This window comes from Triticum aestivum, chromosome 3B (assembly GCF_018294505.1).
Source record: "Triticum aestivum cultivar Chinese Spring chromosome 3B, IWGSC CS RefSeq v2.1, whole genome shotgun sequence".
Taxonomy (NCBI): Eukaryota; Viridiplantae; Streptophyta; class Magnoliopsida; order Poales; family Poaceae; genus Triticum; species Triticum aestivum.
The window spans coordinates 721,830,774-721,837,328 of record NC_057801.1 but is presented as its reverse complement, the minus strand read 5'-3'; the positions used below and the strand labels follow the sequence as shown (position 1 = coordinate 721,837,328).

Here is a 6,555-nt window from a genome sequence, read left to right as displayed (position 1 = left end):
GTGGGAGGCATAGGATGAAGATGGTCTCTCTCAAACAACCCTGCAACCAAATAACAAAGAGTCTCTTGTGTCCCCAACACACCCAATACAATGGTAAATTGTATAAGTGCACTCGTTCAGCGAAGAGATGGTGATACAAGTGCAATGTGGATGGCAGATATAGGCTTTTGTAATCTGAAAATATAAAAATAGCAAGGTAACTAATGATCAAAGTGAGCGTAAACGGTATTGCAATGGTAGGAAATAAGGCCTAGGGTTCATACTTTCACTAGTGCAAGTTCTCTCAACAATAATAACATAGATAGATCATATAAAAATCCCTCAACATGCAACAAAGAGTCACTCCAAAGCCACTAATAGCGGAGAACAAACGAAGAGATTATGGTAGGGTACGAAACCACCTCAAAGTTATTCTTTCGGATCGATCTATTCAAGAGTTCTTACTAGAATAACACCTTAAGACAAAAATCAACCAAAACCCTAATGTCACCTAGATACTCCATTGTCACCTCAAGTATCCGTGGGCATGATTATACGATATGCATCACACAATCTCAGATTCATCTATTCAACCAACACAAAGTACTTCAAAGAGTGCCCCAAAGTTTCTACCGGAGAGTCAAGACGGAAATGTGTGCCAACCCCTATGCATAGGTTCATGGGCGGAACCCGCAAGTTGATCACCAAAACATACATCAAGTGGATCACATGAATATCCCATTGTCACCACAGATAAGCACGACAAGACATACATCAAGTGTTCTCAAATCCTTAAAGATTCAATCTGATAAGATAACTTCAAGAGGAAAACTCAATTCATCACAAGAGAGTATAGGGGGAAGAAACATCATAAGATGCAACTATCTTATCTTAAGTACTAATAAACAGCGATAGTCCGTCATGGTTGTTTTGCAAAAAAGCCCCTCGGTTTACAAGAAATCAACCCGCAGTCCCTGTTTTAGTGGCACACAGAGAAAACGTTTCATTTTTACAAAAAGCCCCTACACTTTTCAGTATTCAACCCGCGATCCTTTACGTTGAACGCAGACGGCACTCGAGCATAGCTTTGGATCGGGTCAACGGGGCAGCTCGAGCGGCTGGGGGCGGTGCGGCAGCTCGAGCGGCTGGGCGGCGCGGCGGCTCAATGCAGTACGGCGGCGATGGTTGGAGCTTGCAAGGGCCGGATCCGTGCGCGGCAGGTGCTGGGGAAGGCGGCGAGGCGGGGGTCGCCGGTGACGACGAAGAAGACAGGAGCGCGGCTTCAGGCAGAAAGGAGATATGGAGGTGAGGGAGAGAAGATGGGGGAAAGGAGGGGTGGTGCGGCGACCTAGGAAGGATCTCGCCAGAGCTCGACGACGGCGGACGGGCGCGGGAGACAGGGATTTGGTGTCGCTGCTACTCTCCTGGTCGCTGCCTTGCCTTCCTGGTATTCCTCCTCTCACCTCTCCTACCTTGACGACATCTGCTACGTCGCCCAGGCCTCGGCCCCACATCACCAGCATCTCCGCCTCGAGTACTCCTGCCGCACTGCACCCAACGGCTCGTCGCCATGACTGTATCCAGCAAGGTACCTCCAATACCCACCCTCCCCCATGCCACACATGCTATTTTACTCGGAGAGGCCATTGCTCACGTATTGGATTTTGGCATCTGTTGTGTTGTCGTGCTTCAGTTCTTTGTGGGAGGAACCTTAATTTTGTTTGCTTCGGTTGTTCTTCGATCTTAGCTCTCAGGTCCCAACATATACATTACAATATGTTTGTTATCTGTAGGGATGGAGTGAAGAAGTTGGATTGGGATCATGGAGTAAATCAAATGAGGATGAAACTCATGTTCGTGTAGGTAGTCATTTAGACATTTCTCAACTCTTTAGCAAATAGTTCACATGGTAGAGCCAGCCGTGGTGCAGAGGCTAGATAGTTTTAGTATTCAGCCTTTTAGTTGCTGCTAGCTCTACTCTGCTTTGTCCTTTCGTAGTGACAATGTAGCAGTTGTGTGATACGATTGCAACACGGAGTCTTCACTGCATATTACCTACTGGGAACAGATGTGTTTTTGTCGACAAAAAATCCTAATCTGAATTTGCTATTCAGGTGGTAATCCAATTATTTATGTGCTGTATTTGCATTTTGCAAGATAATTTGGCTGCCAAAGTGCTACATCATATCTCACTAGACCTATTGAGCAAGTGGTTATTTTTCATTTATATATCATTCAGATTTCTATATGCAGTGCACATAGATTCCTTGCATTGTTCAGTTACCAATTTTTGTAAGGGTCTTACTTGCTGGACCATGGCATGCTCTTCCAATGCAGGTTGCTTCCATTACCATACTTCAAATAGGGGAGATTAGTTTGCCTATTATCATCAACTTTGGACCCTCTTTACGTGGGCATTTTTTTCAAAGCGTAGCTGTATAAAATAAACTGTATTAGTTTTTAGTTTTATATCTGTCCATGGTTTTGCTCACATCACAAATTTTGACAGCTAGACATAGATAGTTTACCCCTATTGGACATGCATTTATCTTCCTCGATGAGTATGGCAGAATCCAACATCCTTTCGTCCTCTAAATTGGGGCTCCATGGCTGCCAACCGACGGAGCAAGACCGGAGACCACCCCCTCCTCCTCCAATTTGGAGCTCCATGGTCACCATTTGATAGGCACACTGCCGTGTTGCCTCCTCACCGCCTCAACTGGGAGAACGCATACGCCAACATCGCCCACGACCCGCCTCTTGTTTGGTAAACAAGTTGTAGTTCAATTAGGTCTGTTGCTCCTTTTACATGCAGAGCCTGGGAGATCATGGTCTTCTCCCATTTTCTTTTGAACAATATATGCACTACAGGTATGTGAGAAGAAATATTGTATTTCTTGGAAAAGATATGCGGAATAAGCAGGCATCAATTTGACCAGGTTTACAAGCTATTAGATGTGCATTTTTAAGATGCAGTAATCATACTTTCTACTGGAATTTGACTTATAATTCTAATAATTTGCTGATCAGTGTATCTACAAAATGCAGCTGCAATTTGAATTTTTTATGTCAATTTGGTGGACCAGAGTTGGAATTCAAGAGGGTTGGTGTGGTTGTAGTTATCTGACGATTGGGAGAGAGCGGAGCAACAGAGGAGGCTGGCCAAGGACATGGCCGCGGATAACACATCTTGCTTGGTTTCCCTGACGAACCAAGATTGGTTGCATCCTGCATGACCTCATATTTTTCATGAGAGTTTTGTGATGCCCTTTTTTTAAAGTTTTGTGATGTTATCTCATGAGACATTTCACATGATACTATGTGAATGTAAACGTAATCTGTAGTGCAGAGCAAACAGAGTGAACATGCCAAGAACGTGTTGGTCAGTCTGTGATTGTCATACTTCTCTTTTGTAATTCTGTCGTCCTATATAGTTAGTACAAGATCATTATGTTTTGGAAATAGAATTTTGTGAAATTTAATGCACAACATGTTCAGAGGAGAGGAGACAGAGGCTTGATGTTAATAACTTGAGTCACTGTGATGATCGCCCGGGCGGCCGTGTAGCCGTCTCAGATGGAGTCCCAGGGGAAGGACCAAAAGGAGGTGCCCGCAGGTACAATAGGATTCAGCTTTCCAGAATTTTAGAGTGGCACTCGGCGCAGTGTATAACTTTATTTGCAAATGTTGCATGCTACTACCTCCTAATTAATATGTCACTGAGAAGAAAATAGATGCGGCTCTTCATAGATATTGTAACATGTTTTCGTTTGCAGGTTTAATATTTGACGTCCTCTGTTTGGTAATGAGAGCAATGCAATATTCTGATGGGGCACACATGTAAGGGAAACTGATATATGTCTACCTGTCAAGCTGGAAACTGTAATTTGTATTCTGAGCTACGAGCTCTGAATAAATTGCTTTTCTCTTTCCTTCAAGTTGTCATCTTATTTCAGGATTGGCATCACTAATAATGCAGAGGGTTTTTCCATTCAATCAAATTATAAATTCCAAATTTGTTAGCAGTTTATATAAGTATTGTACTATTTTGTTAGAATGTTGTTTGCCATTTATATTAATTGCCATTCTTGTCCACTTCCTCTGATTGCAGCTCTTTGTGTGAATCATTTAGTTCATCACCAGTCAGTTTTTTTTCAGGTATCCCGCCCTGCTATTTTTTCCAAATCAATTAATTCTTGCGTTGTTAGAATATAGACATGACAATATGGAATCTGAATTACTAATAGATAGTACTAACAAATTAATTCTGTAGATGCTTCATTAGGCATGGCCTTTGTTAAACAAATAATTTCTTCAGGGAGGATTAAGTAAATTGATATGCAATGTGCAATTAATTGATGAATTGATAATTTGGTGTAGCATGTTCATTGATCTCATTGGTACATATATTCTTTTAGTTGGAATAAGGTGACCAAACTAAAGCAAGTGATTGATAATTTGTGTGTTGTCTATGATCTCACATTTGCAGTTTTGAGCACTGTTCTCACCTTCTTTTCTTGATAAAAAAACGAATTCTTCAACTTTGTTTTCTCATGATCACATCTTAAGTTGTAAGGATATCCTATATACCTAAGAGATTCATCCCTACTATAGGATTTATCTCAACATGCAGCCTATGCACGTCATCACATGTGCTACGTCAGCAGTTCAGTTACAGGTCATTTTCGTGGACTGGCATCGGTGGATTCACTACCTCAGCGACTATATAGATTTCCTACTCCTGGGCTATGCAAAGCGTACAGTTTTACTCCTGGGCTGACCCAGCCAATATTTTGTACGTGGCCCGTTGGACAACTGACCCAGCCAATTAATTTTTTCGGTTAGTAGAAAGAGAAGATAGCCCACGGGACCCTTATGGTTATTATTAGCTGCTCACAGTTCATCTCCCTCCTAGGATTTTGATCGCCGCCGGTCTCTTCGGCTGCCGTGACCGACGCCCTCCCCGTCTCCTGATCTGGGTTGCAACCACAAATACTCTAGAAACAGCAGCATTCAACACCCTCATTACATACATGCATTGCATTCGAATCCCACCTTGCTGAGTTCCTGTTCTCGCTGTTAGCTCCATGGCAATAGCCTATAAGATGTTCTTCAACGCCATTAGCGGACGGGAGAAACAGAAAAAGGACTTTATCCATCCTCTTGAACGGCCCAAGACAGAGGGCTCATCGTCAGAAACGTGACAGACCTCTGATCTGTACATGCATCTTCCTTCAAATCTTATATACATTTAATTGATCCCTTCGGTAGCCTCGCTTCCATGTCAAGTGGCATCGGATACAAGATGACATATCGCATGGCTGGTAAGTTATTTTCCTTGGCTATTTGCTTTGACCTGACAATTCTTGGCTATAGAATGCACCGGAAGTTTCTTGCTTGCTTGGTTTGTTTGCTTCTTATGCATCAGGATTGATTGATTTTGTTCTTGGTTGGATCCCGTAGATGTGTAGACATCATGATTTTTGTTGTTGTTCACGGATTAGTAGGTTCTGGCGAGTGCGCGATCAACATTGATAACAAGTCAATGTATATCTTAAAGACTCAGTTTGTGATGTGCCTATTTATCTCATGTTATATTATCATATCTTGCGTACAAATCCTCATTCTTTATGCAGCAGCCGCTGATGTGCCATTCCTTGCAAATTGCAACCAGACGGGCCTGCTGATTTTTTTTCAGTTCGCACGCACTAACATATCATTATTCTCTCTCAATTACTTTTACAGTTTTCCCTTTTTTTTGAAAAGGGGATGAACCCCAGCCTCTGCATCAGAAAGATGCATACGGCTCATATTGTTAAAAGGATAGTCCAGTAACAATGTGTCGAAAGGTCATATTACATACGTAAACAAAATCTCTAAACATGAAAAGCCCAAAGCCACAGCCGGCTGGCAAAACAATAGGATCACTACATGTCTATCCTATTACATGACCGCCATCCAAACCGGTTGACAGTTTTCCCTGGATATAATTAACGATGTGATGATTTAGCAAAAACACTTGGGGGAGAGTAAAGTGCTTGTTGTGTTCTTAATTGTCTCATGTTCCAGGCATTAGCAAAATGCGATGATGAAGATCAATAGAGGCATTGCTCTCGATTCTCATTCAAATATAATCTATTTATGAAAAAAAGTTCAAGAAACGAAATAGAATGAGGTAAAATAGTTTTCTTATTCTCTTAATTGAGCTGTATCGATTGTTCTGTACAAATTGTTAGTTGAATCATGCAGTCTATTTTTCTTGGCATATTCTTTCGATTTAAGAAATCTATAACCTGTCCTGGTCAAACATCCTGGTGATAAGTCAGCAAGATTCTTATTTTACTTACATTAAGATTCCTCCTATTCCTTATCAATGGGGCGGCATTAAGTGGTTACAATTCTCAAATTAGATAATATTATAGATGCAATCTGTGTGTGTTCTTTCATATGATAAAGTTAGTGAAAAGTAGAATCAATAACTAAACTACAGTAGTGGCCCATCTTTTTATTCCTCTTCCCAATGTGTCTTTTTAGTTGTAGTTTTGCTTGGCTTGATATTTAATGGCCAGCAAGTGA

The 6,555-nt window shown here is 41.6% G+C and overlaps 1 long non-coding RNA gene across 1 annotated transcript; it reads left to right on the top strand.

Moving 5' to 3' along the window:
• Positions 1-1,021: 1,021 nt before the first annotated feature.
• On the top strand, positions 1,022-4,035 carry LOC123072009 (uncharacterized). Its single transcript, XR_006434778.1, has 3 exons — positions 1,022-1,567; positions 1,773-3,595; positions 3,756-4,035. It is a non-coding gene; the product is annotated as an uncharacterized lncRNA (long non-coding RNA).
• The last annotated feature ends 2,520 nt before the right edge of the window (positions 4,036-6,555 follow it).